We start from the raw sequence: 24,720 nt of genomic DNA on the forward strand, positions 1-24,720 counted from the left end.
ATAATTCCACTACCAAGGAAAGGAGGTGTGACAGATGTGAAAATTACCGAACTATCAGTTTAATAAGACACGACTGCAAAATACATACACGAATTCTTTACAGACGAATAGAAAAACCGTTAGAAGCCGACCTTGTGGAAGATCAGTTCGGATTCCGTAGAAATGTTGGAACACGTGAGACAATACTGACCCTACGACTTATCTTAGAAGGTAGATTAAGGAAAGGTAAACCTACTTTTCTAACATTTGTAGACTTATAGAAAGCTTTTGGCAATATTGACTGGAACACTCTATTTCAAATTCTGAAGGTGGCAGGGGTCAAGTACAGGGAGCGAAAGGATATTTACAATTTGTATAGAAACCAGATGGCAGTTATAAGACTCGAGGGGCATGAAAGGGAAGCATTGGTTGGGAAGGGAGTGAGACAGGGTTGTAGCCTATCCCCGATGGTATTCGAGCTGCATACTGAGCAAGCAGTAAAAGAAACAAAAGAAAAATTTGGAGTAGGAATTAAAATCCCTGGAGAAAAAATAAAAACTTGCCCATGACATTGTAATCCTGTCTGAGACAGCAAAAGTACTGGAAGAGCAGTTGCACTGAATTGACAGTGACTTGAAAGGAGGGTATAAGATGAACATCAACAAAAGCAAAACGAGGATAATGTGATGTAATCGAATTAAATCAGGGGAATTAGATTAGGAAATGAGACACTTAAAGTAGTAGTTCAGTTTTGCTATTTGGGGAGCCAAATAAGTTATGATGGTCGAAGTAGAGAGAATATAAAATGTAGACTAGCAATACAAAACGAAAGCGTTTCTGAAGAAGAAAAATTTGTTGACATCGAGTATAGTTTTAGGTGTCAGGAAGTCTTTTCTAAACGTATCTGTATGGAGTGTAGCTATGTATGGATGTGAAACATAGACGATAGATAGTTTAGACAAGAAGAGAATAGAAGCTTTCGAAATATGGTGCTACAGAGGAACGCTCAAGATTAGATGGGTAGATCACGTTACTAATGAGGAGGTACTGAATAGAATAGAGGAGAAGAGGAATTTGTGGCACAACCTGACCGGAAGAAGGGATCGATTTGTAGGAAATGTTCTGAGGCATCAAGGGATCACTAATTTAGTATTGGAGGGCAGCGTGAAGGCTAAAAATCGTAGAGGGAGACAAAGAGATGAATACACTAAGCAGATTCAGACGGATGTGGGATTCAATAGTTCTTGGAGATGGAGAAACTTGCAGAGGATAGACTAGCATGGAGAGCTACATCAAACCAGTCTATGGACTGAAGACCACAGCAACATCAACAGAATTATCACCTCCGAATCTTATCCTTGATATCCTTTAACCCTAAATTTTAATTTCTCTTTTGAACCTTCCTTTTCTATCCTCCATTGCTTCTTCGATGCATTGAACAGTGGGGGCGAAAGACTACATCCCTGTCTGATGCCCTTTGGCGAAAGACTACATCCCTGTCTTATGCCCTTTTTAATCCGAGTACTTCGTTCGCGGTCTTCCTGTCTTACTGTTCCCCCTTGTTACATTTGCGTAGTATTCTTCTTCCTCTATAGCTTACTGCTATTTTTCTCATAATTTCGTAAAAATTGCGTTATTTGACTTTGTTGAACCTTGTTCTAGATCGGCAAATGCTAGCAGCGTATCTTTATCTTTCTTTAGTTTTGTTTCCATCATCAAACGCAAAAACAGTACTTCGACTCTGGCGCCATTACCTTTCCTAAAGCCAAAGTGATATCTTACTGTTCTTCAACTTTCTTCTCCATTCTCCTGTAAACTGTTCTCATGAGCAGCTTGTATGCGTGAGACGTTAAGGTGATGGTACGGTAGTTTTCGGACATATCTACCTTGCTACCTTCAAAATAGTGTGGATGATATTTTTTTCGGAAATCTGGTCGTATGTCGCCAGTCTCATAGATTCTACACACTAACTTGAATAGCCATTTGGTTCCCATTTCCCCCAATGAGTTGAGGAATTCCGATGGAATGTTATCTATCCGTTCTGCTATATCTGATATCAGCTCTTTTAAACTCAGATTCTAATACTGGATCCCCTACGTCTTACTTATCAACTCCAGTTTCTTTTTCTATCATCAGATGAGTCCTTTTTATCATGCCTTCAGTGTACTTTTTCCACCTGTTCACTCTTTCTCTCATTTAACACTGTAATTCCCGTTGCACTCTTTAAGTTACCGTTCTTGTAATCAGTTTCGCCGAAAATTGTTTTGACCTTCCTATACAATGAGTCAGTCCTTCCAATAATTATTTCTTTTCCGATTTCTTCGCATTCTTCAAGAAGCCATTTCACGTTGACTGCCCTGTAAATCCTGCCTATTTCCCCGAACATTTTTGTACTTCCACCTTTCGTCTGTTATCCAAGTTTTCTTCGAAAAACCTTGCCTGTACCTAACCGCATGTGGGACTTATAAGCTCTCCCTCGTTCAGGAACAATGTTAGGCTGTTCTGGCCAGTGTCCAGTCTGTTCTGTGCGGTCGGTTGCTCTTCGAAAAATTGAGAACCTCTCCGGAATTTTGTACTCATTGAATCTTCGACCATCAAGCAGTGCTGAGTCAGGTTATATTCCGTTGGGCAACCAGATTCTTCGTTTCGGTCGGCTCTTGGACCGTGTTTCTATCGCCAAACCAGTCTTGGCCCTTTCCGTCCAGATTGTGTCGTTTGAACACGCTACCGGCTTTCATTAGCGTTTCAAAGCTCTGCTATTGTTATGCAATAAATGATGACAAATTGTACGGGAATTACCAACCTAGTGGCCTGCCTCTAATAGATCGCAAGCGCTTCTTCCGTGACATTCCCATTTCACCGGCTCGTCGTCTTATTAAATCAATTTCTAGCCGTGCCCATTCACCATTCAGGTTTAGGCTGTCCGTAATTTCTGCAAGCCGCTAAAGGCAATTGCCTGGATCGTTCCTTTGAAAAGGCACTACCATCTTCATGCTTCCTCCATCTGAACTAGTCCTTCGTCCCTAAGAACCCGGTTGGCGGCGGGAAGTTAAACACTAATCTTCCTTCCTCCGTTTATCAGTTTTCCTTTGACCGTCAATGATCTGTGCTATCATTGCTACTTTATTGATAACGCACGTGATTATTCATTCACCCCAACATCTCTGTAATTTTGTATATTTTTCAGGACGGTCTGAATCTGATAGCCTCACTTTCGTTGCATAGTAATGAGGTAAGAGACGTGATTTCGTGTTGTTCCGTCTAGTGTGAACACTCCACCATTTGACGGTGACGTACATTTTGTGGAGTTGCGGGTTCGTGCCGCAGTTTCTAATTATTACATTTTATGTCCCCCAGGTTTTGTAACTACCTGACATAGTAAGGATGGAGACAGTAATCTGTATACATAAATGATATAGATTCTATTAAAATCTTTATTTGGCCGAGATCGCAATGTGCAGTGATTACTAGATTCAGCTGCCTAAACGTTTATCTTCAGATCAGGATACAAACATGCGGTGTCTAAATCATGAGAAGACGTAATAACCCTAAGGAAATGTCAAGCATACTGTATGATGAGTATATTTTAAATACGACTGTCGATTCACATTTCCTTAAGGCTGTTAAGAGAATACTGACAGAAATGTCATACCTGTCTTCTTGATTTACACACCGCATGTTTGCATCCTTACCTCCAAATGGCCTTTTAACCGGTTGAAATTAGTAATCAGAGTTTTCTACATTTCGGTAATGACAACATAAAGGTTTTAATAAAATTTACATAATTCCTCCAATTTTTTTGAATACCTCATCACAATCTAGTTGCCAAAGAAACGCATTCAAAGCTCTATATTCTCTGCTGTATACCAAAATTCTCAGTTATCAGTTTCCATTTTTAGACTGCAGCTTCGGCTTTGTGTACTGCGAGAAGAAGAAGATAATAGGATATATAGAGCAGGGACGACGACTGTGAAATACTTGTAATACTGCTCTCAATATTTTTCATTAAATCGCCACTGAGCAACACAGAACTTCTACACGCAATACGAATGTAATAGATCAAATTCTTCTTTCAAGTTATGTATATTTAACAATATTATGAAATGGAAAGTTGCTACTCACCATATAGCGGAGATGCTGAGCCGCAGATAGGCACAACAAAAAGACTGTCACAAATGAAACTTTCGGCCAGTAAGTTCTTCGTCAAAAATATTCCATACACACATACACACACACACACACACACACACACACACACACACACACACACACACACACACACTCACCTACAAGCAAACGCAACTGACACACACACATGATAGCACATCTCAAGCAACTGAGACCACAGTAAACATTTTTATAAAAGACGACTTTCGGTTTAAAATATTCTGTAACTACTCTTTATGTCTCCTCATATTGCAAAAATAAAATGTATCACTTGACAAAATTAGAGCATTACTCTCCATTAATGCACAGGATGTCTCCAGAGAAATATTCAATATTTAAGGATATGATACGAACGATCATTCGAAGTGAAACAAGTCTGGTAAACATGGACTCCAAAATGCATACCAGAAGAGCTATGAGTACTTCTTCACCTTCGTATGTTGTACCTTTGTATGTTGTACCACAATACAGCGAGACCTTCAGAGGTGGTGGTCCAGATTGCTGTACACATCGGTACCTCTAATACCCAGTAGCACGTCCTCTTGCACTGATGCATGCCTGTATTCGTTGTGACATACTGTCCAAAAGTTCATCAAGGCACTGTTGGTCCAGATTGTCCCACACATCGACGGCGAATCGGCGTAGATCCCTCAGAGTGGTTGGTGGGTCACGTCGTCCATAAACAGCCCTTTTCAATCTATTCCACTCATGCTCGATAGGGTACATGTCTGGAGAACACGCTGGCCACTCTAGTCGAGCGATGTCGTTATCCTGAAGGAAGTCATTCGCAAGATGTGCAAGATGGGGGAGCAAATTGTCATCCATGAAGACGAATGCCTCGCCAATATGCTGCGGATATGGTTACACTATCGGTCGGAGGATGGCATTCACGTATCGTACAGCCGTTACGGCGCATTCCATGACCACCAGCGGCGTACGTCGACCCCATATAATATCACACCAAAATAGCACTCGCTATACAGTGTGTCTAAGGCGTTCAGCCTGACCGGGTTGCCTCCAAACACGCATCGGTGAAGAGAACGTGATGCCAATCAAATGGTTCAAATGGCTCTGAGCACTATGGGACTTAACTTCTGAGGTCATCAGTCCCATAGAATTTAGAACTACTTAAACCTAACCAACCTAAGGACATCAAACACATCCATGCCCGAGGCAGGATTCGAACCTGCGACCGTAGCGGTCGCGCAGTTCCAGACTGAAGCCTAGAACCGCTCGGCCACTCCGGCGCAATGCCAATCCTGAGCGGTCCATCATTCGGCATGTTGTTGGGCCCATATGGACCGCTCTGCATGGTGTCGTGGTTGCAAAGATGGACCTCGCCGTGGACGTCGGGAGTGAAGTTGCGCATCATGCAGCCTATTGCGCACAGTTTGAGTCGTAACACGAAGTCCTGTGGCTGCAGGAAAAGCATAATTCAACATGGTGGCGTTGCTGTCAGGGTTATTCTGAGCCATAATCCGTAGGTAGTGGTCATCCACTGCAGTAGTAGTCCTTGGCCGGCCTGAGCGAGGCATGTTATCGACAGTTCCTGTCTCTCTCTATCTCCTCCATGTCCGAACAACGTTGCTTTGGATCACTCCGAGACGCCTGGATACAAAGTAACAATGCGGACGCGATCGCACCGCGGTATTGTCCGTCTAGGATTGGTTGAACTACAGAAACACGAGCCGTGTACCTCCTTCCTGGTGGAATGACTGGAACTGATCGTCTGTCGGACCCCCTCTGTCTAATAGGCGCTGGTCATGCATGGTCGTTTACATCATCTTTGGGTGGGTTTAGTGACATCTCTGACTGTGTCTGTGTCTGTGATACAATAACCATAATCAACGTCTATCTTCAGGAGATCTGGGAACCGTGGTGGTGCAAAACCTTTTTCGATGCGTGTACAAAGCAAAGAGCTTGCAGTAGGAAACATCTGTGTCACAGTATCGAAGATGAATAAGTGCTCATAGGCCGTAAGAAATTTTAGAGACAGTGCTTACAATACTTTTTAGTTCCGAATGATCGTTTCTGTCATATCCTTGAATATTGACCACTCCTCCTAGGACATCTTGTATAACCTGACGTCAATAAACAACTATTGTTTAACTTCAACTTTTATTATCTTCGAAATTAAGCTGAAAAATCTAAAAACCACCTCGACAATAACTGAACAAAAATTATCCAAATCTCAGTGAAAACAAACAGGAACAAATAATTGTGATTTTTGCTCTGAGAGACGACGGCGTGCTCACGTTCCGGCTTGTGACCAGGTATTCGGCAAAGCGGCTCGTCTTCAAAGACGTCACACATTGTCCCCGTCATCAGACATTACCTGAAAGAAGAAAAATTCAACTTTTGTACTAACATAAATATATACGTATAAACTGACGGAAAAAATAGCAAGACAAGGAGTTGTGCCATACAAGCAAATGTTGGTAGAGGTGTTTCTACATGGCTATTCAAATTTCACGCCACTCATAGGAGAGTGCCGCTGCTGGTGCCGCTGTGAGGATGCAAATCAGGTCTGCTGTAATTAAATGCTGGAACGGTGGTGAACGTTGTCTTTGAGATTGGAAGTGCTCGGGTTTGTAATCCGAAGGTAGCCGGATCGAATCTCGCGCCATGCAATTTTTTTATTATTAGTTTTTTGTAATTCAAATGTGTGTATATATATATATAATTCCCGGCAATCAGTTGCAACAATTATGCATATAATAAATTGTTGAAAGTTGTTTGTTGTGGAAAACCTGGCAAATTCGAACATCATTATGTTTTCCGCAAACAAAGTAGTGTTTCACAAATGTTATTACTTGTCTTCATGATGTTAACCACGTATAGTTAACGGAAGACGTAGAAACGATATTCCGAAACGAATACGTATAGCGTAAGTCAAACGTTCGAATTAGAATAGAGACCCCACGAACACAAATTTGCTGTGGCAGGTATGAAATATAAACTCCGTTACTCGCTCGTTACACTTGAAGGACAGATGTTGAATGGGCCGAAACGAGCCGCCGCATAACAGCGTAGTTGCCTGCTAACTTCGCAAGAAGGTAGATGCGGTCCCTAGCGCAACTTATAACATCGTCGAAAATCAGTGCGGACGGGAGAGCTTTGGTACACCCTGTTAGAAAAAACGGAAAAATGGAGGCGGTACAATTGGAGAGCGATCCGCCTTCACCAACATGCATAAGCAATTCATTAATATGCATAAGCAATTCATTACTACTTTATATATATATATATATATATATATATATATATATATATATATATATATATATATATATATATGAATAACAAAAAACTAATAATAAAAAAATTACATGGCGCGAGATTCGAACCGGCGACCTTCGGATTACGAACCCGAGCGCATACCGCTGCGCCACGACGCTGTAGAAAATTATTGAATTGTTAATCGTCGAGAGTATTTCACCGCAACGGTTTCTTTTAACTGTCGATTTTCTCGACAACGGCTGAGAAGTGCATCTTGGTGCTTTGCCACATTACACCTCTGGCCATGAGCTTGTATTATGCGCAGTATGAATCGAATCTGAATTTCACAATTGGCGGCCTCCCCTTGTCAGTCGAGAATGCTTTTAAGACTACAAAGACGCCATTAGCAACACCTCGAGGAGATTGTACGAGGACGAGTACTAGGGCTACAAGAAGTTTGATGTTCCTTCTACGATACTGCAGAGAGAATTCGCAGGAATGTAGCCACTTTACATGCCTTCCGGCAGCGTTGATCACGAGAATGTACGGTCGGAAAGGCCGTTCTCCGGACGGACACATGACACTTCCGAGAGGAAAGACCATCGCGTCGAGCTCTGGTGCATCGTACTAGTTCTGTAGCAGCAGTTTGAGCAACAGTCTGCGCCACAGCGACAAAGAACTCTTACTAATAGATTACTTCAGGGGCATCTCCGAGCCGGAAGCTCTATAGCCTGCATTCCACTGTCCCCAAATCACCGCCATTTGCGACTTCGCGGCAGTGTCAAGCGAGAGCTCATTGAAGGGCAGTGTGGAGGTCTGTAGTGTTTCCTGATGAAAGCTGGTTCTGCCTCGGCGCCAGTACTGCCGTGTTTTGGTTATAAGGACGCCAGTTGAGGACCTGCACACAACCTGGACCTACACCTGAAGTTATGGTCCGGGGTGAGATTTCGTATGACACCAGGAGCACTCTCCTGGTTAGTCATTTTTTCAGAACATTACTCGTGGAGAACAGCGGTCTGGAGAAAAGTACTTTAAAAATTAGGACAAACAGACTCGACCGAAAAAAAAAAAACATTTATTTTGTGGTAACCGGTTTCGGTCGGCTTTTGACCATCTTCAGACCTCATACCATGATGGTAGGCAGTGGAGAACGTTCGTAGAGCTACACTGAAGTGCCAAAGAAAGTGGTACAGGCATGTGTATTCAAATACAGAGATACGTAAATAGGCAGAATACGGTGCTGCGGTAAACAACGCCTATATAAGACAACATGTGTCTAGCGCAGTTGTTAGATCAGTTACTGCTGCTACAATTGCAAGTTATCAAGATTTAAGTCTGTTTGAACGTCGCGTTATAGTCAGCGCACGGGCGATGGTAGACAGCATCTCCGAGGCAGCGATGAAGTGAGGATTTTCCCGTACGACCATTTCACGAGTGTACCGTGAATTTCAGGAATTCGGTAAAACGTCAAATCTCCGACACCGCTGCGGCCGGAGAAAGAACCTGCAAGTACGGGACAAACGACTACTGAAGAGAATAGTTCAATGTGACAGAAGTGCAATCCTGCTGCAGATTTCAATGCTGGGCCATCAAGAAGCGTCAGCGTGCTAATTATTCAACAATACATCGTCAATATGGGCTTTCGGAACCGAAGACTTACTCGTATACCCCTGTGACGGCACGATACAAAGCTTTACGCCTTACCTGGGCTCGTCAATACCGATATCTGAATGTTTATGACTGGAAACGTGTAGCCTGGTCGGACGAGTGTCGTTTCAAATTGTTCAACTTGTATCGAGCGGATAGACGTATACGGGTATGGAGACAAGCTTATGAATCCATGGTCCCCGCATCTCAGGTGGGGACTATTAAAGCTGGTGGAGGCTCTGTAGTGGTGTGGAGCATGTGCCATTGCAGTGATACGGGACCCGTCATACGTCCAGATACGGCTCTTACAGGTGACACTTACGCAAGCATCCTGTCTGATCACCTGCATCCATTCACGTTCATTGTGCATTCCGACGGAATTGGGCTATTCCAGCAGGACAGTGCGAAACCCCGACACGTCCAGAATGGCTCCAGGGACACTCTTCTGAGTTTAAACACTTCCCCTGGCCACTAAACTCCCCAGAGCATGAACTTTAATTGAGCATATCTGGGATGCATTGCAACGTGCTGTTCAAAATAGATCTCAACCCCCTCGTACCCTTACGAATTTATGGACAGCCTTGCAGGATTCATGGTGTCAAATCCGTCCAGCACTGCTTCAGACAATAGTCGAGCCCATGCTACGCCGTGTTGAGATACTTCTGCGTGTTCACGGTGGCCTTACACGATATTAGGCAGGTGTACCATTTTCTTTGGCTATTCAGTGTATAACGACGGCTCCATTCACCACCACCGGGTTCCATCATACTATGAGGTCTGAAGATGGTCAAAAACTGACCGAAAACGCTTACCATAAAATATTTATTTAGTTATTTATTTGTTTATTTATTGCGATCGAGACTGTTTGAGCTCATTTTTAAAGTACTCTCATGGTTATCCTTCGCAACCTGACTGAAAATTTATATGGTGATTCGACCTGTTGTGCTGTCATTCATGAACAGAATTCCAAGGGGGTGTTTTCCAAGAGGATAACGCTCCCGAGATACCGCTACTGTAACCCAACACACTCTGCAGCGTGTCGACATGTTGCCTTAGGCTAGTAGATCAACACATTTGTCTCAAATCGAGGGCAACTCCAGCGTTATTCACAAACAGCATTAACCGCCATCGGCCGGGGTGGCCGAGCGGTTCTAGGCGCTACAGTCTGGAACTGCGTGACTGCTACGGTCGCAGGTTCGAATCCTGCCTCGGGCATGGATGTGTGTGATGTCCTTAGGTTAGTTAGGTTTAAGTAGTTCTAAGTTGTAGGGGACTGATGACCTCAGAAGTCAAGTCCCATAGTGCTCAGAGCCATTTGAACCATTAACCGCCCTGTATTTACTGACCAGGTGAAACAGGCATGGAACTCTATTCCACAAACTGACATCCATCACCTTTACAACACAATGTACGCACGTTTGCATGCATGCATTCCACACTCTGGCGGTTACATCGGTTACTAGCGTACCAGCATTTCACATTTCCAATAGCTTACTTCGCTCTTACACTAACCTGTGTTCTAGTTCCCAAAATGTCATTACTCCGCATTAATCTTTACCTTCAGCACTCTTCAAAACATAATAAAAGTTTGAATTAAAAGCGTCGAACGTGCATTTGGTCGGCGGTTGCGAAAAAGGGAAGTTAGAAATGAAACTGTGACGTTCAATTCCGCGAGGTGTCGTTGACGCCCAGCGTGGATCGACCACAACTCCCAGCTGCCACCACACTTCACACCCTCGTGTAGTGACGTCCACCGCTTGGGGAGGTCTTCCTTCAGGCGCCGCGCCGCGCTGCGCCGCACCGCCCAGACGCCGCCGGCAATACTTCCTGACATGTCGCGGACAGGGGCGGGCGGTCGCAGCTGGCGCCTCTGAGATGTCGCCCTGTATAACTCCGTCCGCGCTCGAGTAAATTCTCGACTCGGAGGAATGCTCGACGAATGTCTGTTTCCCCGGCTGTCGCCAGGCAGAAAGCAGGCGCTTTCATCAGACCGGAATGAGCGCGTCACAACACATTCTGAATTCCACTCAGAGAAACTCGAGGATGGTCGAGAGACTACTAGAAACTGCTTGGCTGTCTCATGTTTCTCGTTGCTGGGTTCCTATTCTGCATGTGGGCAATCGGAGTTCAAAATTTTCCCGTGTTGTCTTGTTGTCGTCGCTTTCTTTTTGGCAGGAAATACCCGATGATGATGATGTTGATGATGAATGTTTAGGGCGCACAACAACGAGGTTATCAGCGCCCGTTCCCAAAAGAAATGTTGACGAGTGCAGCCGAGATCTGTTAAAGAAAGATCAGTTCAGAGCCGATCTTTGCGGGAATTGGAAATGTTCAGATTGCAAGGTTGGACACTGCACATCAAAACAGGTAGATAAAACTAAAAATAAAATACCAGTAAATAACAGGTAAAAATAATTAACCGCGGCAGGGTGACCACTTACAAATAATAGGTAACCAAACCACTGTACAGCATATTAAGACCTCAATCCCAATATTTTGGGAAGAAGTCCAGACATCACACAAAAACGTAAAACTCTAGCGACACTCGCCTCATTATTAGTTAAAAGAGAGGGCAGGTCTGGTGGGAAACTGAAATCTGCCCTCAAACCCGCATATAAAACACACTCAGTTAAAATATGTCGTATCGACAGCTGTGTCCCACATGTCTCACACGTTGATGGCTCCTCACGACGTAACAGAAAACCGTGTGTCAACGGACAATGTCCTATTCTAAGCCGTGTAAGGGCTACTTCCTCAGCTCGTCGTTGTCGGAAGGAGGTGAGCCACGGTCGGACAGAATCCTTCACCGCTCGCAACTTACTATCCCTCACGTCCAGCCACTGACCCTCCCACCAACGCATGACCTCCCGAGTCACGAAAGATGTTATTGCCTGCAGGGGGACGGAACAGCGAGCAGGAGGTGCGTTGGAGCGAGCCTCCTTGGCAGGCGCATCTGCAAGTTCATTTCCAGGAATCCCTATGTGTCCTGGAACCCAGCAGAAAATTACATCCTTACCCTGCTTTTGCAAGAGCAGGAGGGCGTCCTGCACCTCTTGCACCATCCGATCTGCTGGGTACATCTGTTCAAGAGCGTGTAGAGCACTTTGGGAATCGGAACAGATGATGAATTTCGTGCCATGATGTCGGCGCATATGCTCTAATGCTTGCAGAATGGCAAACAGTTCTCCGTAATAAACTGAGAACTGCTCTGGGAGCTCTATCCTACGGACAGTATCGGGAAACACAGCAGAGCAGCCCATAAAATCCCCCTGTTTAGACCCGTCCGTGTAAACAGTAATAAAATCTGAATGGCGTTCTAAAATCTCAGTAAGTTTAATTTTAAAAAGGTGGTCCGGGGTACAATGCTTCTTGTAAGCAGCCAGATCAAGAAGTAATCGTGGCCTTTGTAGTAGCCAGGGAGATCCCCTACTCCATCCCTGGTGGAGGACCTTAATGCCCTCCAGGTGTAGTGACTCGAGGCTCTCCTTTGCACGGATGCCAAACGGCTTTGTTGCCTTCGGACTGTGGCGGAAGAGACGTTCCAGTGCCGGCTGGGAAAAAGTGTTGGACGCCAAGGAAAGAGGAGTGGACTTGGCCCTGTACGCGTGCCGTACCACGAGGAGAAGACGCCGAATGGACAGGGGAGGCTCTCCCGCCTCGACACATAGACTAGCAACTGGACTCGGGCGATAAGCCCCCGTTGAAAGCCTAGTACCCTCATAGTGAATCACATCCAACATTTTGAGGTAGGAAGGTCTTGCAGAGCCATAAGCTTGACATCCGTATTCCAGTCGAGGTCGCACAAAGGCCTTATAAAGTCGGAGAAGACGTGCCCTGTCAGCGTCCCAGGATCTATGACTGACGCATTTAAGGACGTTTAAAGCCTTGAAACAGCGGACTTTTAGATCCTTTAAGTGTGGCAACCATGTGAGCTTCTCATGAAAAATAAGCCCGAGATATTTCACTTTTTCCATAAAGGGGAGAACAGTGTCTCCTAGTTTTCAAACAGGGAGATTAAAAAGAGAAGGGGAACGGTTAAAATCTACACAAACAGTCTTCTCCAAAGAGAATTTAAAGCCTGTGGTCTTAGACTATTCCTCCAATCGCAGGAGTGTCAGCTGTAATTGGCGTTCGATTCCCGGCGGGGTCAGGGATTTTCTCTGCCTCGTGATGACTGGGTGTTGTATGCTGTCCTTAGGTTCGTTAGGTTTAAGTAGTTCTAAGTTCTAGGGGACTGATGATCATAGATGTTAAGTCCCATAGTGCTCAGAGCCATTTGAACCATTTTTTTTGTAATTGGCGTGTAGCAGCTGCGAGGGAGGAAGACGCACAGAAAATGGAGAAAGCGTCCACAAACAAGGAGCACTACACGGGCCGTCGTATTGTGGACGCAATACTACTGATGGCAATTGCGAAAGCTGTCACACTGAGGACACTTCCTTGAGGGACACCGTTCTCCTGCTTAAAACGGTCAGACAGGACATTCCCAACCTCATACTTAAAATATCTGTCCGACAGAAAGGATCCGATGAGTGTGGGTAAACGCCCACGGAAACCCCACTCATAAAGCTGCCGCAAAATGTTATGCCTCCAGGTAGTATCGTACGCCTTCTCCAGGTCGAAGAAAACCCCGATAAGGTGTTGCTTACGTAGGAAAGCATCGTGTATCGCTGTTTCGAGTAGGATCAGATTATCTAGGGTGGAATGATACCTCCTGAACCCACACTGGCAGCGGGTAAGTAAGGATCTGGATTCGAGAACCCACACCAGGCGCCTATTGACCATACGCTCAAATGTCTTTCCTACGCAGCTCGTGAGACTAATGCTACGATAGCTACTGGGTTCGGTCCGATCCTTCCCTGGTTTTAAAAATGGAATTAAAATCGATTCTTTCCACGAACAGGTGACCTGTCTTCCAAATTTCATTAAAAAGTTGAAGGAGGACTTCCTTCGACCGCAGATCCAACTGCTGGAGCATGCTATACGATATCAGGTCTGGACCAGGTGCAGTATCCCGAGATACTGACAGTGCAGAGTCCAACTCCCACAAAGAGAAAGGCTGGTTGTATTCCTCAGTGTTGTTCGAACGGGAATCAAAACCAGCCCTCTCCTGTGTACCCCGATAGCGAAGAAATTCTGGGTCCTGGCTAGAATCGGCCGTAATAGTGTGAAAAGATTCTGCCAACGCCCGGGCGATGTTGCTTGGAGATGTTAGGAGACACCCCCACTCACGTACAGTTGCTATTGGCGGTCGGGAGTATCGCCTTGAGATCTTCCTAATGGCTTCCCATACTTTGCTTCAAGATGTGGACCTATTGATGGAGTTCAGGAACTCACGCCAAGACCTCCGTTTACTCTCCCTAACGATTCTTCTCGCCCGCGCACGTGCTATGCGGAAAGTTGACAGATTCGCATCAGTGGTGCACCGATGGAATCTTCTCAAAGCCGCCCTTCTGTCTCTGATTGCATCACCGCCGTAATGTGATCCACCCAACCCTGGACGTCTTCACAATGTTCAAAAACAGCCAACTGCCTGTAGAGCGACCAGTTTCCCTTCCGGAACAACCATTGTGATGGCTGTTCGGCACGACCCATTGCAACTGGCAGGTGGAGCCAGATAGCATAATGGTCGCTGCCATGAAGGTCGTCATCTACGACCCACTGAGCAATGTCCGCAAGCACAGGCGAACAAATAGAGAGGTCTATGGCAGAGGACGAAACTGAAGCGGTGCTAAAATGCGTGGTCTGACCTGTGTTCAGCAGTATGATGTCGGAAGTCCTGATCAACTGCTCAATCATCTGGCCCCTGGGGCAGGTTTTGTTTGAACCCCATAATGCATTATGAGAATTAAAATCTCCTAAAATGAGAAAGGGACGGGGTAGCTGATCAATGAGCTGTGCGAGGGCTTCACTGTCAATGAGCGCAGCGGGTGGTAAATACAAGGAGCACACTGTGACATGAACCTGGGCCAGGATCCGAGCTGCAACCGCTTGGAGCGTTGTGGTTAAGGGCACAGGTGGGGAGTGGAATGTGTCCTTAATGAACACTGCCACCCCACCCTGCGCTCTATTACCAGTCAGGTCGTCTTTCCTGTACATGTGATACCCTGTAAGTACAGGCGTGTCAGTCTCTTTAAAATGTGTCTCTTGCAAAGAGATGCAAAAGGGGTTTTCCTGTACTAACAGCCGCAATTCTTCAAAGCGAGGTCGGACTCCATTCGGATTCCACTGAAGTATGGGAGCCATATCAGCGTTTCGGTTTAGATTTCCCCCTGTCTTTGCGCCGCGCTGGTGAGTCACTTGTGGAGCGAGTGGCAGCAGAGGGGCTGCCAGGTTCTGGGGAAGAGGTATCAAACTCCATGACGATTTCCTCCTCATCAGTCAGGGATGCCATGACGTCATCCGATGGTGCCTTTGGCAGGTTTGACGTCAGACGTCGTGCCCCTTTCCCTGGTCCCGTTTTCTTTGTGGAAGTCGGGGATGGGGGAAGTGGAGAGGCACTCTGTTTCTGGAGGGCCTTCGAAGGCTTCACTGTAGCTTTCTCTGCAATAGCGTTTGGTGCATTCGGAGCAGCCTGAATAGCTATATCGTTGTTGGTAGTGCTCTGGCAGGTACAGGTATTGGTGGAGGATACCGCGACGCTGGACATGGTCTGCGTCGAAGCGTCTACTTTTGACGCACGGTTGTGCACCAAGGAGACATAGGATGTGGCAAAGACAGGGGGTTTTGTCGCCCTATACTCTTTTTTGGCTTCCACATAAGGTAGCCTCTTTGTCACCTTGATCTCCTGAATTTTTCTTTCCTCCGCAAAGACGGGGCAGTCTCTGCTCCAGACGGGGTGGCTCCCAGAGCAGTTGATACACAGCTCTGGAGATGTGCAGTTGGTCCCAGCTTCATGAGCTGCCTTGCCACATATACCGCAGGTCGGTTCACCCCCACAGCTCATTGTCGTATGGCCAAATCGCTGACATTTGAAACATCGCATAGGGTTAGGTATATACGGCCTAACCCTAAGTCGGAGGAAACGAGCCACAATGTATTCAGCTAAGACAGGCGAATTGAAAGTCACAATGAAGGTGGCAGATTTCTCAATAACTCCATTATTCCTACGTGTCCTTTGTTCCACATCTACAATCCCCTGTGTTGCCCATTCTTGCTTCAGCTCTTCTACCTCGATATCCAGTATATCACGGCAGGTGACAACGCCTTTACTGGGGTTGAGGGAATTGTGCAACTCGACAGTAATATCATACTCGCCTAACTTGGTTGACTTTCGAAGCAGCTCCACTTGCTTTGCCCTAGTAGTCTCAACCAACAGGGTACCATTCCTCAGGTGTTCGATAGATTTCAGTGTACCTGCGAGTCCTTCTAAACCTTTATGTATGTAGAAAGGAGACACTTTTTCAAATGAGCCCTCCTTCCTCTTAATCGCGATGAAAACATTGTCATTTATGACTCCATGAGCCCTGTTACTCTTTTCTAGCTGCATATCTGGAGGACTAGCCTCCCTCATGCGCTTGACTGATTGCGAAGGTGGTGAAGGGAAATACGTGGTTGCCATGTGCGTCCCACGAGCAGCTAGGGAACTAAACGTCAGCCCAGACAGAGCCCCGCATGCCTGGGTAAGCCTTATACAACTGAGGTGCGGCAGGTTCCTCAGAGGTCGCCCGCTAGCGACTGTTCCACCTCAACAGCCATGCATCTTATCGGCGCGCAGCACACCTTAAGATTGAAGGGTTTTTTATAGAGGTATGTACCATCCTCGCGATCCAGGCAATCAAGCCAAGATCCCCGGTCCCTGCGACACACAACGTTCCACCGTTGCGCCACACGGTGGTCGCTGAAGCATGCCCAGAGCTTACGGTGTCAGAGGACTGGCGGCGCACACCAATCCACAGCTCGGGGACCCCGGGTTCGCCAAGCCCGTACCCAGCAAATGAATGCTGAGTCCCCTGAGGGGAGGAAATACCCGGTCGGGCTCTGTATTAGATACAGGCTCCCAGGTAGATGCCATTTTCCTTGACTTCTGGAAGGCGTTCGGTACAGTACCGCACTGTCGCCTGATAAAGTAAGAGTCTACGGAATATCAGACCAGCTGTGTGGCTGGATTGATGAATTTTTAGCAAACAGAAGACAGCATGTTGTCCTCAATGGAAAGACGTCTACAGAAGATAAGGTAACCTCTGGCGTGCCACAGGGGAGTGTTATGGGACCAATGCTTTTCACGATATACATAAATGACCTAGTAAAATGGTTCTAATGGCTCTGAGCACTATGCGACTTAATTTATGAGGTCTTCAGTCGCCTAGAATTTAGAACTAATTAAACCTAACTAACCTAAGGACATCACACACATCCATGCCCGAGGCAGGATTCGAACCTGCGACCTAGCGGCCGCTCGGCTCCAGACTGTAGCGCCTAGAACCGCACGGCCACTCCGGCCGGCAAATGACCTAGTAGATAGTGTCGGACGTTCCATGCGGCTTTTCGCGGATGATGCTGTAGTATACAGAGAAGTTGCAGCATTAGAAAATTGCAGCGAAATGCAGGAAGATCTGCAGCGGATAGGCACTTGGTGCAGGGAGTGGCAACTGACTCTTAACATAGACAAATGCAATGTATTGCGAATACATAGAAAGAAGGATCCTTTATTGTATGATTATATGATAGCGGAACAAACAGTGGTAGCAGTTACTTCTGTAAATTATCTGGGAGTATGCGTACGGAACGATTTGAAGTGGAATGATCATATAAAATTAATTGGTAGGGTGGGTGCCATGTTGAGATTCATTGGGAGAGTCCTTAGAAAATGTAGTCCATCAACAAAGGAGGTGGCTTACAAAACACTCGTTCGACCTATACTTGAGTATTGCTTATCAGTGTGGGATCCGTACCAGGTCGGGTTGACAGAGGAGATAGAGAAGATGCAAAGAAGAGCGGCGCGTTTGGTCAGAGGGTTGTCTGGTAAGCGTGATAGCGTTACGGAGATGTTTAGCAAACTCAAGTGGCAGCCTCTGCAAGAGAGCTGCTCTGCATCGCGGTGTAGCTTGCTATCCAGGTTTCGAGAGGGTGCGTTTCTGGATGAGGTATCGAATATATTGCTTTCCCCTACTTATACGTCTCGAGGATATCACGAATGTAAAATTAGAGAGATTCGAGCGCGCACGGAGGCTTTCCGGCAGCCGTTCTTCCCGCGAACCATACGCGACTTGAACAGGAAAGGGAGGTAATGACAGTGGCACGTGAAGTGCTCTTCGCCACACACCGTTGGGTGGCTTGTGGAGTATAAATTTAGATGTAGATGTACTCTTTGCTAGTGTTAAAACTTCACGACTGCAGAATTTCTTTTAGGTCGTGATCTGTCGTATTTGACTCTAGAAAACAAAACTTAGTGTGAACATTAATAAAACCGACAAACTGGAGGGACGGAATCCTGACTGGAAATGGAGGAAAAAAGCTCCTATGAACATGTGTTCGGAAATGCACTTTTGCCACGACAGAAGACGCCGACTAATGACAGTTCCTTTGACCATGTTCCGAGTGTTCCTTGTGCGTTGTAGGCTGTGTGACTGATGCAACATACTGTAAGCAGCATAATGGCCCGGTATTTATGTCGGGAACAAGAAGCCGAGATGGTGTTTGTGTGCAGCCTAACAGATGGGAACGGTCTAGAGGCAGCGCGACTATACCTTAAGAAGTACCCTCTCGGACACTAACCACGTCACACAACATTTCGAACCCTTTTTCGGCGTTTGTGTAATCATGAGTCCTTTCAGAGAGTCGAATGTGGAGGGAGACTGTGGACTGTGAGTAAAGTGGAGGATGCCCGCCCGGTCTAACGCACGGCTTTCCGGGCGGGAAGGAGCGCCTGGTCCCCGGCAAGAATCCGCCCGGCGGATTTGTGTCGAGGTCCGGTGAGACGGCCAGTCTGTGGATGGTTTTTAGGTAGTTTTCCATCTGCCTTCGCAAATGCGGGCTGGTTCCCCTTATTCCGCTTGAGCTACTCTATGTCGGCGATTGCTGCGCAGCCGGCCGCGGTGGTCTCGCGGTTCTAGGCGCTCAGTCCGGAACCGCGCGACTGTTACGGTCGCAGGTTCGAATCCTGCCTCGGGCATGGATGTGTGTGATGTCCTTAGGTTATTTAGGTTTAAGTAGTTCTAAGTTCTTGGGGACTGATGACCACAGATGTTAAGTCCCATAGTGTTCAGAGCCATTTTTTTTTTTTTATTGCTGCGCAAACAAGTTCTCCACGGACGCGTACACCACCATTACTCTACCACGCAAACATAGGGGTACACCCGTCTGATGTGAGACATTCCCTGGGGGTTCCACCGGGGGCCGAACCGCAAAATAACCCTGGGTTCGGTTTGGGGCGGTGGAGGAGTGAAGTGGACTGCGGAAGTCGTCGTGGGGTTGCGGACCACTGCGGCTGCGGCGGGGACGGAGACTCTCCGTCGCTTCTAGGTCCCCGGTTATAATAATATAACATAATACTGGGGGATCGTATTCTGCAAGATATTTGGACGAACTCTAGTGCAAGTGGGTCGCCGGCATGGTGTAAGCAAGCCAAAATACGATTATGTGTATCCTGCATGACAACCTCCGCTGTCCCTGTCACCTGCAATCCCATGGAGGCCGCTTTAAACATACGTTCTGACGTGGATGCGATGCAGCATTATACTGTGTTCCGTGACGATTTGTTGTCGTTGCACGCGCACCGTCCATTTCTGGACACATGTTCATAGAATCTTTTCCTTTCATTTACGCTCAGGAACCAGTCCCTGCAGTTAGTAGGTTTTATTAATGTTCAACCTGTATACAGACTCATACAGTATTATTTGAATAATGGTAAGAATTTCTTTACAATAATAATGTTTCGTTTAGCCCTACAGCAGGCAAAGCGCCCGTGTACTTAAAACTAGAATGCTAGAGAGCAATATATTAGTCTGTAAAAGTCTTCATTTTTTCTAAAAAGAAAAGTAGTAGATAAAATTTTAAACACGTTGAAAATTGCGCTGCAGTCATGGACTGTGCGGCTGGTCCCGGCGGAGGTTCGAGTCCTCCCTCGGGCATGGGTGTGTGTGTTTGTCCTGAGGATGAATTAGGTTAAGTAGTGTGTAAGCTTAGGGACTGATGACCTTAGCAGTTAAGTCCCATAAGATTTCACACACATTATAACATTTTTTTTTTAATTGTTATTATCGTAGATGAAGTCTGCTCCACTCATGTATTTGCTTATTATCACTGTGTAACTGAAAAGATTAATCTCCTGGACACGTTACTCTGGAGTACATCCTCAAAAATTACATAAAAAACGGGTGGGATGTTATTTAAGCACTTTAAAAATTCAAATGAAACAAAGTAACGAAAGAGCGGACACGTCAGCCACATGAGCAATAGACCTGAGAAATCTTACTTGATGCGAGGATGCTTTGGTAAATAAGGAAGCAAGATTTATCAGGACTTTACAGGTACCCTATGCGAACTAAATTCCACGTCTAGACAGATGAAATGATAACATCTAACAAGATATTATTTGCTACCACCAAAGTTGAATGATACACATTATTTGGCGTACATTCTACATGTGTTGGCAATAGTTGTGCGCGAAAGACGACCTTCCACCCTAGGAATGACCACGCGTGACCAACTGAACAACAAATACTTATTGTCATCTAACTGTGTCATCTAACATTACCCGTGGCCGGCGTAATCATCGAATGTTACTACTTTTTTTAATGTAGAGGGACACAAAATCTTTCTGATAAAACGCCAGAAAAAACTGAAAATTAACTAGTCTGTAGTAGGCTATCTCATCCTGCAACCGCCGGCCGGAGTGGCCGTGCGGTTCTAGGCGCTGCAGTCTGGAGCCGAGCGACCGCTCCGGTCACAGGTTCGAATCCTGCCTCGGGCATGGATGTGTGTGATGTCCTTAAGTAAGTTAGGTTTAATTAGTCCTAATAGCATACTGCTCAGAGCCATTTGAACCATCCTGCAACCGCCAACAGGAATATTTGAGAGGATATGGCACAATTTTGTGTTGACAATGTAATGTTATGTTATGTTATGTTAACCGGGGACCTAGAAACGACGCAGAGGCTCCGTCCCCGCCGCAGCCGCAGTGGTCCACAACCCCACGACGACTTTCGCAGTCCACTTCATCCCTCCACCGCCCCACACCGAACCCAGGGTTATTGTGCGGTTTGGCCCCCGGTGGACTCCCCGAGGAACGTCTCACACCAGACGAGTGTAACCCCTGTTTGCGTGGTAGGGTAATGGTGGTGTACACGTACGTGGAGAACTTGTTTACGCAGCAATCGCCGACATAGTGTAGCTAAGGCGGAATAAGGCGAAGCAGCCCGCATTCGCCGAGGCAGATGGAAAACCGCCTAAAAACCATCCACAGACCTCGATACAAATCCGCCGCACGGATTCGTGCCGGGGACCGGCTCTCCTTCCAGCCGGGAAAGCAGTGCGTTAGACCGCACGGCCAACCGGGCGGGCTCAGACAATGTAATACTTTGTTTTGATCGCTTCATTTTATTGGTAATCTTAACAGTTTTACGCATTTAGGATTAAGCCATCGATAGAATCAGTCTTATGAAAAGACGCAAACGAGAAGTAGTTATCGTGCACAGCACAAAACTTTACTAACGAATATAAAAAAGACAAATATTGTATTGAGAGTACATCCGTGAGTAATAACTCATCAAAAATTCCATTTAGCAAGAGTATAGTGCACTAGTGCTATTATTTAGTACACTATACGCTGGAATTTTTGGCGACTCACTGTGTATCAATGTCTTTTTAATGTGATGCATTTCGTTTTCATATGCAGGGTGAACCAAAATTCGTGTGCATGGGCGCCACAGCACTGTTCCTTCAAAACTGCTTAACTCTGCTGCTTGGTTAGTGAGTTTCGCGTTGGAGTACTCAAATTCGAGAGTTCGCCTCTGGTAGTTGGTGGACTTTTTTTAGTTTTCTTATTTTGATCTTCCTAGTAACCATGAGTGGAGGTGGCCTACAGATCGGATCCGGCCCACGACTCGTTTCAATCCGAAAGAACTTTGTAGGACAGAGTGCGTGGACGGTTTAAAACACTGCAGCTGTTGAAATTGAAGACAGTTTATGTGAAGAGTTTATTTTTCAATGACGTTCCAAGAGGCTTTGCATCCAGTCTTCAATCGTTTACATTTTGTTTGTCTAAGGAAATCAAACAGTGTGTTTTCGTAAGAGCGTGCAAAACTGTAATAGCACACAGAATGCTCATCTGAACAATTTGAGGTATGGAGCATGGCGTCAGAGATATGGAAGTAAATTTGTCTACCGCTTTGTCTAGCATTACATGCGTACAAGTTAATACGTACTTTGCTGTTTCTTTACATGTACAGTCGTGGACAAAACGAGGGAGACCCCTCGCCTTTTCGTTATGCTGACGCGCATAACTTTAAAGTCTGCTACACAGCATACAAGGCAAGGTGACGAAGTGCTACCAACATACTATGCACAGGCATGAAATTGAAAAACTATCCGAACTTTGTCAGGCTGTTTTCAATCACGTGTAAGACTATATTAATGCTGATTAGTGTGTTAAACAACAAGTAAATATAAAATGTATATGAAAGAAGAAACGCTAATTAGCATGAACTGCACTAATAAAAATGAATTTTTTTACACCACCAAGGGACCGTATACCGCAGGAACTGCGATACATTTCCGTTTATTAGGTCTACCTGTACTCGAGGTAAACGGGTTTTAAGGGTTGGGTAGACTGATAGACGGTCAAGAAAGTGAGACTAGTAGGGTTCCATTTTTACCGATTTAGGTGACGAAATCCTAACAACGAAAATAGCTACAAAACTTACTGCAGATGAGGGCCGCATAAATAATTCCCCCTACCCTTTATTCGAAATGTTTTAGTTGCAGTCGATACATCAGTATATTAATGGTAGCTACGCTTTCGATCCAAATCACGTTTACAGGAATGCAAATAAAATCCATTTCCCCATACACGTGGTAATTCAGATCCCAGTATCAATGCCATCGCGTTTTAGAAGTGCGAGCGTTCTCATTGATAGCTAGCTTAAGAAACACTTCGGGTAATGAACGTTTTCTGGCTGTGGCGAGTCTAATGGAGAATTCGAAACATTGTAGAACACGTTTGGTAGCTATGTAGTCGTTTATTTTCTGGGGTTGTGCAGAATTATCCTACTAAATTTACTAGCTAATGAGTACGTTCTTTATTTTCGGCAGGAGACGAGGAGGTAATCCAGTATGACTGGCAACCATCTGGGGTATTTTGTCTTACTAAAACAGTTATGTTAGCCCGCTAAGCTGAAATTCATTTTTATTAGTACATTTCATACTAATCAGCGTTTCTTCTTTCATTTATATCTTACATTTACGTGTTGTCTTTAACACACCAATCAGCATTAATATAGTCTTACACATTATTGCTAACAGTCTGGGGAAGATCGAACAGTTTTTCAATTTCACGGCTGTGCATAGTATGTTCGTAGCACTTCGTCACCTTGCCTATTATGCTGTGTAGCAGACTTTAAAGCTGTGCGGATCAGCATAACGAAAAGGCGAGGGGTCTTGCTCGTTTTGTCCATGACTGTTAAATTTTTGCACGCTCTTACGGAAACACCTTGTACATTGTGGTATCGGTCCAAGACGCTGACGTTTTCGATTATATTTTTTTTATTACAGTAGGCCTATTTCGACGAGATTGCCATCTGCAGGTTATCTTCGAAAGTAAATAGTCCGGTACAATACAGGGTGATTCAAAAAGAATACCACAATTTTAAAAATGTGTATTTAATGAAAGAAACATAATATAACCTTCTGTTATACATCATTACAAAGAGTATTTAAAAAGGTATTTTTAAACTCAAAAACAAGTTCAGAGATGTTCAATATGGCCCCCTCCAGACACACGAGCAATATCAACCCGATACCCCAACTCGTTCCACACTCTCTGTAGCATATCAGGCGTAACAGTTTGGATAGCTGCTGTCATTTCTCGTTTCAAATCATCAATGGTGGCTGGGAGAGGTGGCCGAAACACCATATCCTTAACATACCCCCATAAGAAAAAATCGCAGGGGGTAAGATCAGGGCTTCTTGGAGGCCAGTGATGAAGTGCTCTGTCACGGGCTGCCTGGCGGCCGATCCATCGCCTCGGGTAGTTGACGTTCAGGTTTCGTAACTAACCTTTTTCGTAGGACTCTCCATACAGTTGATTGTGAAATTTGCAGCTCTCTGCTAGCTCTGCGAGTCGATTTTCCTGGGCTGCGAACAAATGCTTGCTGGATGCGTGCTACATTTTCATCACTCGTTCTCGGCCGTCGAGAACATTTCCCTTTGCACAAACACCCATTCTCTGTAAACTGTTTATACCAACGTTTAATACACCACCTATCAGGAGGTTTAACACCATACTTCGTTCGAAATGCACGCTGAACAACTGTCGTCGATTCACTTCTGCCGTACTCAATAACACAAAAAGCTTTCTGTTGAGCGGTCGCCATCTTAGCATCAACTGACGCTGACGCCTAGTCAACAGCGCCTCAAGCGAACAAATGTACAACTAAATGAAACTTTATAGCTCCCTTAATTCGCCGACAGATAGTGCTTAGCTCTGCCTTTTGTCGTTGCAGAGTTTTAAATTCCTAAAGTTGTGGTATTATTTTTGAATCACCCTTT

General features: G+C 45.5%; 1 protein-coding gene across 1 annotated transcript in view; it reads left to right on the forward strand.

The window, feature by feature from the left end:
- LOC126259187 (uncharacterized) overlaps positions 1 to 24,720 on the forward strand; it is a 1,151,483-nt gene that overhangs the window by 805,624 nt on the left and 321,139 nt on the right. The window lies entirely within an intron of this gene.

This window comes from Schistocerca nitens, chromosome 5 (assembly GCF_023898315.1).
Source record: "Schistocerca nitens isolate TAMUIC-IGC-003100 chromosome 5, iqSchNite1.1, whole genome shotgun sequence".
NCBI lineage: Eukaryota > Metazoa > Arthropoda > Insecta > Orthoptera > Acrididae > Schistocerca > Schistocerca nitens.